Below are 8451 nucleotides of genomic sequence, written 5' to 3'. Positions count from 1 at the left end.
ACTTCCTGCTTCCAGACACACGGGGCCCAGGCTCTGGACGCATGCTGCGGGCACTGGCTTCTCACTGGCCTTGGGGTCGTGCTCCTCTGTAAATGCGGCTGGAACCGCCCCGGAGCGGCTTCTCGAGAGCAGAGTCGGTCCTGACCGATGAGGAGGCAGCTGTGTTCCGGGATGCTGGGTCCTGGACGAGAGCACTTGCGGGGGGTCAGCCTCAGATGCTCCTGCCAGCAGGGCCCTTGCGGGCCATCCACCCACAGGTGGGACCTGTGTCGTCCCTGGCCAGCAGGCTTGTGGGCCAGGGGATGGGTCAGAACGGCACGTGTACATGCAGTATCTGCTGCACCCCACCCCGAGCCCCAGCAAGTGCTGGGCTCCCAGAAGTGGTCCTAGAGCAGGAGAGCACCCCCACTTACACAGGACACCCCGGCACGGCCAGTACCCCACATTCAGGGACACCGCAACACTGACAGTACCGCACCTTCACGGACACCCCAACACTGCCAGCACCCCACCTTCACAGACACCCCAACACTGCCAGCACCCCCGCCTCTACAGGATGCCCCAACACTGCCAGTACCCCACCTCCATAGGACACCCCAACACTGCCAGTACTCCACCTTCAAGGACACCCCAACACTGCCAGTACCCCACCTTCACGGACACCCCAACACTGCCAGTACTCCACCTTCAAGGACACCCCAACACTGCCAGTACCTCCACCTTCAAGGACACCCCAACCCTTCCAGTACCCCACCTTCATGGACACCCCAACACTGCCAGTACCTCCACCTTCAAGGACACCCCAACACTGCCAGTACCTCCACCTTCAAGGACACCCCAACACTGCCAGTACCTCCACCTTCAAGGACACCCCAACACTGCCAGTACCCCACCTTCACGGACACCCCAACACTGCCAGTACCCCACCTTCACGGACACCCCAACACTGCCAGCACCCCCTCCTCTACAGGACACCCCAACACTGCCAGTACTCCACCTTCAAGGACACCCCAACACTGCCAGTACTCCACCTTCAAGGACACCCCAACACTGCCAGTACCCCACCTTCAAGGACACCCCGGCACGGCCAGCCCTCGGACTGCAGACTCCCCTGGAGTCACCCGGACTCTCACGGGGCTCACTCACCTCCACCTCCCGCGGGAGGACCGGCCTCCAGGGTGCGTATCATCGCTCCGCCGCCCTGATGGGCATAATGCCATTGAGATCCCTGGACTGAATGAATGAAGACATCGGGAGAGGTGGTGCCAGCAGGTAAGCTCTGATGGTGAGTTACCATGCTGGCCACCTGAGGGCTTTGCTGGTCTCGTCCACGAGGGCTGAGAAGCAAGCACTTGCCAGTCAGCTGCATATCAGTGCCACGGGCTGTGAGTTAGTCCAGTAAAGGTGCATGTCCAGGTGTCAGCTGATGGGTGTTGCCACGGGTTACACTGTGATCATGGGTTACCCACACCTGTCTGGCAAGTGACACGGGGACCAGAGGAGTCCCTCAGTCACATGTCCTCAGTTTCTAATGTGGCACCTAATCACTGTTCCCAACGTGGCTGGCAGGCCTGGGGGCTTCCACGGTACACCCCCTCCTCCAGCCAGGGGGCCATGGGGGAACTGCCGCTGGCTGAGTATGGACACCCCAGCCTATGTTCTGGGGAGACGGGGATGCCCAAGGGAGGGGCTGCACCCCATGGGCTCAGAGATTCAGGCCAGAGCCCCGTCTGACCGGCACCGGCGGTTTTCAGGAGTGTGGCTTTGCCTCTAGTCAGAGCCGTCGTCCGGGAGCCCCCAGGATGTCTGAGGGTTCCCCTCCGTTGGACGGTCACTGGGTGCCTCAGGTGCCCCTCCCACAGCTGGGGGCGCAGGCTCCTGACTGCACGGGCACCCAGCCTTCCCTCCATAGAGCCTCTGGGTCCCGGACGCAGTTTCAGAGCCCCGCCCACAGACCTACAGCCTCCTGCCGCCTGTGCCTTAAGCAGCACCTCAGAAGGTGCCCGTGTGTCTCTTTGCTCAGGGCTCTGCATGTAATCGGCCTTCTCACCTTTGCCAAGGGCCCCAGGAGCCCACGGCCTCACACGCTCACATGTGTGAGTCACCTGGGGGCTTGGCAAAGGTGGTCTGACTCTGGTCTGTCTGGGATGGGGTCCCAGACTGCATTTCCAACCACCCTGGGTGCTCTTCGTCCTGGGGAGCAGGAGACCCCAGAGGGTCCCCTGCAGAGGTGGGCACTACCCCCCCAGGCAGGAAAGAGGAAGAATGGGCTGCCCACGGACCTGCGACCTCGGACCCCAGCCTTAGGCACCTTCCTGGTGTGCCACCAGACACCCAGGGGTGACCTGGGCCCAGCACAGGAAGGGGGGCAGTGGGCCCCCTGTGAGCAGGGGTCGGGGCCCTTCTTGGGGCCTCTGGGGATGAGGGGCTGTAGGGGAGGCAGCCTGGTGCCCTCGCCCATGACCCTGAGAGGGCCCCGGGCTGTGTGGGCAGCGGGGTGCATAGATGAGGTCCAGCCCTTTGCTGTGATGGGACCTCCCCAGAATGAGAGTCCTGAGCGCAGCGGCTGGGGTTCATGTGCCTACCTCCGCCTACACATTACCGTGCGGGAGACCAGCTGTCTTCTGGGCACCGGGGCAGAATCCCCCTGCAGCCTCCTGGTCAAGGGGCCCCACCTGGGTCGGCACAGGATGCTGGGAGCAGCCCCTCCTTGCCCAAGGTAAAGTGAGTGGCGGGCACCCCTGCTGCAAGAAGAGGCCATGGATGCCAGCATTGACTCAGCCCTCGCCCCCAGACTGCCACATGGCAGGCTAGTGATGGTGGCCGGCCAGGCTTCCCCACCAGGGAGGCTGCTCCACCCAACAGAGCTGGCAGGACGGGCTGGCATGACCAGTGTCCTGCTCTGACTTTGGGGGTTCGGAGGTGCCCATCTGCAGGAGTGGGGCCCAATCTTGGCAGGGGCGCTGGTCAGCCTGGCTGGTGGGACTCGCTTGGCCTGCAGTCCTGCCCAGCAGCCACATCCAGCAACTCCAGTCCCGTCCTATAACCACCCGCTGTGAAGCAGGCCTGGGTCATGTCCACACCCCGTGAGCTCCTGTGGGGCAGCTCACCCTCTGGGCGGACCTTAGGTCAAAGCTTCAACCAGGGGCCACCCTTCCAAGCTCGCCCACGCCTACGGTGTCCGTCTGAGTCACCAGCAACACACCGGTGTCCCCCAGGATGGAGGATCCCTCCCACGAGGGTCTCAGTAGAGAAGGTGAAGCCAAAAAGAGGTCTTTGGAGCCTTTCAAAGTCTAGCTGATGTCACCCCATTTGGGTGTGATGCTCACTCCGCAGTTGCAGTCAGAGGGGCCACGCGTGTTGACTCCTGTGGCCTCGGCCACCCCCCAGGGCCCTCCATGGAGGGCTCTAGTCTGTCCAGCAGGTCAACCTGTTTGTTTTTTTTTTAATACCTTTATTATGGTAAAGTTGACACTATTTAAAGCATATGATTTGATAACTTTTGACCTATGTCCTTGACACTATGACCACAATCTGGACACTGGATGTTTCCCTCACCCCCAGGGGTCATCTCAGGCCCCCTCCCAGCACCCACACAGGCAGCCCCAACATCTGCCTCGATCACTGTGGACCCCTGCCTCTTTCTAGAATGTGGTACAGACGCCACTGCATGGTACCCACATCTTTCCCACCAGCACGACTGCCTTGAGACTCACCCGCGTTGTGTCGACAGATGGTTCATGTTTTTATCGCTATGTCTCTCCTCGTAGGGACCTAGGATGGTTGGCCCTGTGGCCTGTTGATGGACATTTGGGTGGTTCCCAGTCTGGGGGTATTACCAATAAAGCTGCTGTGAACATTTGCATGCAAATATTTGAGTGGACACGTATTAATATGTCCTTTCCTGTTGGGTAAATACCTATGAGTGGGAAGCAGGCCTGTCTACAGTTCATCAGGCATTCTGTCTAGCAGATCTAGCTCCTTAAATCTATTTCTCACTTCCACTGTATAATCATAAGGGATTTGATTTAGGTCATACCTGAATGGTCTAGTGGTTTTCCCCACTTTCTTCAATTTAAGTCTGAATTTAGCAACAAGGAGTTCACGATCAGAGCCACAGTCAGCTCCCGGTCTTGTTTTTGCTGACTGTATAGAGCTTCTCCATCTTTGGCTGCAAAGGATATAATCAATCTGATTTCGGTGTTGGCCATCTGGTGATGTCCATGTGTAGAGTCTTCTCTTGTGTTGTTGGAAGAGGGTGTTTGCTATGACCAGTGTGTTCTCATGGCAAAACTCTGTTAGCGTTTGCCCTGCTTCATTCTGTATTCCAAGGCCAAATTTGCCTGTTACTCTAGGTGTTTCTTGACTTCCTACTTTTGCATTCCAGTCCCCTATAATGAAAAGGACATCTTTTTTGGGTGTTAGTTCTGAAAGGTCTTGTAGGTCTTCGTAGAACCGTTCAACTTCAGCTTCTTCAGCATTACTGGTCGGGGCATAGACTTGGATTACTGTGATATTGAATGGTTTGCCTTGGAACCGAACAGAGATCATTCTGTCATTTTTGAGATTGCATCCGAGTACTGCATTTTGGACTCTTTTGTTGACCATGATGGCCACTCCATTTCTTCTGAGGGATTCCTGCCCGCAGTAGTAGATATAATGGTCATCTGAGTTAAATTCACCCATTCCAGTCCATCTTAGTTCGCTGGTTCCTAGAATGTCGATGTTCACTCTTGCCATCTCCTGTTTGACCACTTCCAATTTCCCTTGATTCATGGACCTGACATTCCAGGTTCCTATGCAATACTGCTCTTTATAGCATCGGACTTTGCTTCTATCACCAGTCTCATCCACAACTGGGTGTTGTTTTCACTTTCGCTCCGTCCCTTCATTCTTTCTGGAGTTACTTTCCACTGATCTCCAGTAGCATATTGGGCACCTACCGAGCTGGGGAGGTCATCTCTCAGTGTCCTATCTTTTTGCCTTTTCATATTGTTCATGGGGTGCTCAAGGCAAGAATGCTAAAGTGGTTTGCCATTGCCGTCTCCAGTGGACCGTCCATGTTTTGTCAGAACTCTCCATGACCAGTCTTGGGTGGCCCTACACGCATGGCTTAGTTTCATTGTGTTAGACAAGGCTGTGGTCCATGTGATTCGATTGGTTAGTTTTCTGTGATTGTGGTTTCAGTCTGCCCTCTGATGCCCTCTCTCAACGCCTACCGTCTTAGTGGGGTTTCTCTTACCTTGGACCTGGGGTAAAAAGAAATGAAAAAAAAAAAAAGAAAAAGAAATGCAAAAAAGCAAAATGGCTGCCTGAGGAGGCCCTACAGATAGCTGTGAAAAGAAGAGAAGTGAAAAGCAAAGGAGAAAAGGAAAGATATACCCATTTGAATGCAGAATTCCAAAGAATAGCAAGGAGAAGAAAGCCTTCCTAAGTGATCTGTGCAAATAAATAGAGGAAAATAATAGAATGGGAAAGACTAGAGGTCTCTTCAAGAAAATTAGAGATACCAAGGGAACATTTCATGCAAAGATGGTCTCAATAAAGGACAGAAATGGTATGGACCTAACAGAAGCAGAAGATGTTAAGAAGAGGTGGCAAGAATACACAGAAGAACCATACAAAAAAGATCTTCATGACCCAGATAACCACGATGGTGTGATCACTCACCTCGAGCCAGACATCCTGGAATGTGAAGTCAAGTGGGCCTTAAGAAGCATCGCTACGAACAAAGCTAGTGGAGGTGATGGAATTCCAGCTGAGCTATTTCAAATCCTAAAAGATGATGCTGTGAAAGTGCTGCACTCAACATGTCAGCAAATTTGGAAAGCTCAGCAGTGACCACAGGACTGGAAAAGGTCAGTTTTCATTCCAGTCCCAAAGAAAGGCAATGCCAGAGAATGCTCAAACTACTGCACAATTGCACTCATCTCACACACTAGCAAAGTAATGCTCAAAATTCTCCAAGCCAGGATTCAGCAATACGTGAACCATGAACTTCCAAATGTTCAAGCTGGTTTTAGAAAAGGCAGAGGAACCGGAGATCAAATTGCCAACATCCACTGGATCATCAAAAAAATGAGAGAGTTCCAGAAAAACATATTTCTGCTTTATTGACTATGCCAAAGCCTTTGACTATGTGGATCACAATAATCTGTGGAAAACTCTGAGAAAGATGGGAATACCAGACCATCTGACCTGCCTCTTGAGAAATCTGTATGCAGGTCAGGAAGCAGCAATTAGAACTGGACATGGAACAACAGACTGGTTCCAAATCAGGAAAGGAGTATGTCAAGGCTGTATATTGTCACCCTGCTTATTTAACTTATATGCAGAGTACATCATGAGTAACACTGGGCTGGATAAAGCACAAGCTGGAATCAAGATTGCCAGGAGAAGTATCAATAACCTCAGATATGCAGATGACACCACCCTTATGGCAGAAAGTGAAGAGGAACTAAAAAGCCTCTTGATGAAAGTGAAAGAGGAGAGTGAAAAAGTTGGCTTAAAGTTCAACATTCAGAAAACTAAGATCATGGCATCTGGTCCCATCACTTCATGGGAAATAGATGGGGAAACAGTAGCTGACTTTATTTTTGGGGGCTCCAAAATCACTGGAGATGGTGATTGCAGCCATGAAATTAAAAGACACTTATTCCTTGGAAGGAAAGTTATGACCAACCTAGACAGCATATTAAAAAGCAGAGACATTATTTTGCTGACAAAGGTCTGTCTAGTCAAGGCTATGGTTTTTCCAGTGGTCATGTATGGATGTGAGAGTTGGACTGTAAAGAAAGCTGCGTGCCAAAGAGTTGATGCTTTTGAACTGTAGTGTTGGAGAAGACTCTTAAGAGTCCCTTGGACTACAAGGAGATCCAACCTAAAGTTTAAGAGTCCATCCTAAAAAAAAAAAAAAAAGAGTCCATCCTAAAGGAGATCAATCCTGAGTGTTCATTAGAAGGACTGATGCTGAAGCTGAAACACCAATACTTTGGCCACCTGATGAGAAGAACTGACTCATTTGAAAAGACCCTGATGCTGGGAAAGATTGAGGGCAGGAAGAGAAGGGGACGACAGAGGATGAGATGGTTGGATGGCATCACCGACTCAATGGACATGATTTTGGGTAAACTCCAGGAGTTGATGATGGGCAGGGAGGCCTGGCGTGCTGCAGTCCGTGGGGTCGCAGAGAGTAGGACACGACTGAGCAATTGAACTGAACTGGGAAGCAGGCCATACGACTGATTAGATGTGTGCTCGGCTCTTTAAAACCTTGCTGATTCAGCTGTGTGTGTGCAGCTCACTGCTCCAAGGCCAATGGTGTTGAGTGCTGGGATGTCTCACCACCTTGCTATGTTCACCAATACTGTTCATCTTGGTGACTTTTTCTTGTCAATTCCATAGACTTGTTCCCATAGGTGATTGTGTCATTTACAGATCAAGACTTTACTTCTTTCTTCCCAGTCTGAACTGACTTGACCCTCTAGCATGATGCTGAGTGCCAGGGAAAGAGAAAACCCCAGGTCTGGCTCTGACGTAAGTGGGGAACATCACTCTTTAACAGTCAAGTGTGATGGTAGCTGGAATGTTTCCGCAGATGCCTTTTGTGAGGTGGAGGAAGGCCTTGTCTTTGCCAGTTTGCTGAGAGGTTTTTTTTTTAAAATAACATCAGGACCAGGTGCTGGATTCCGTCCAGAGCTTTTTCTGCATCTCTTGAGATAATCATGTTTTTTCTTTCTGTTGATATGGTATGTTACAGTGACTGATTTTCAAATGTTAAACCAACTTTGCATCCTTGGATAAATCCCACCTGATCATCATATATTATCCTTTTTTTATATATATTGTTGGATTTGATTAACCAACATTTAAGATGTTTTGCATCTGTGTTCATGCCTGATGGTGTTCTGTGGATTTCTGGATTTAGCATCATGGACTGAGTTGGGAGGTAGCCCCTCGTCTCCCCTTTTGGGAGTGTTTTCATAGAATGGGTGTTATTTCCTTCTTAAATGTTTTGTAGAATTTCTTGGTGAAGCCATGTGGGCCTGGTGTTTTCCTTGTGGGAAGGGTTCCAACTAAAAATTCAAATTATTTAATAAATATATTCAGATTTTCTATTTCTCCTAGAGTGAGCGGGGGTCTCTGCTCTGGCTGCTGGATGCAGGCGCTGTTCCTGCCTGCGGGCTCCCAGCCTTCAGGGAGGCTCTTCCCCAGCCTCCGATGCTTCCTGTCCACTCCTGGGCTGATCGGTCCTCAGCTGCAGCCTCCAGGCAGCCCTCTGTGGGCCCCTGGGGCACTGTCTGCACGGCTCTCTCCTCTCCATGACTCTGGCCCTTGAATGCCAGCCATCACGTTCTCCGGAACCGCCCTCCCTCTGGGCTCTGCCTGGGCCCCCTGGCCTGCTCTGGAAACTGCAGGGAGGGAGGGAGCGGTGACCCGTGACCCAGCTCT

The sequence above is a fragment of the Bos javanicus genome, chromosome 6, assembly GCF_032452875.1.
Source record: "Bos javanicus breed banteng chromosome 6, ARS-OSU_banteng_1.0, whole genome shotgun sequence".
Lineage (NCBI taxonomy): Eukaryota > Metazoa > Chordata > Mammalia > Artiodactyla > Bovidae > Bos > Bos javanicus.
Note: the sequence above shows the minus strand (reverse complement) of the source record.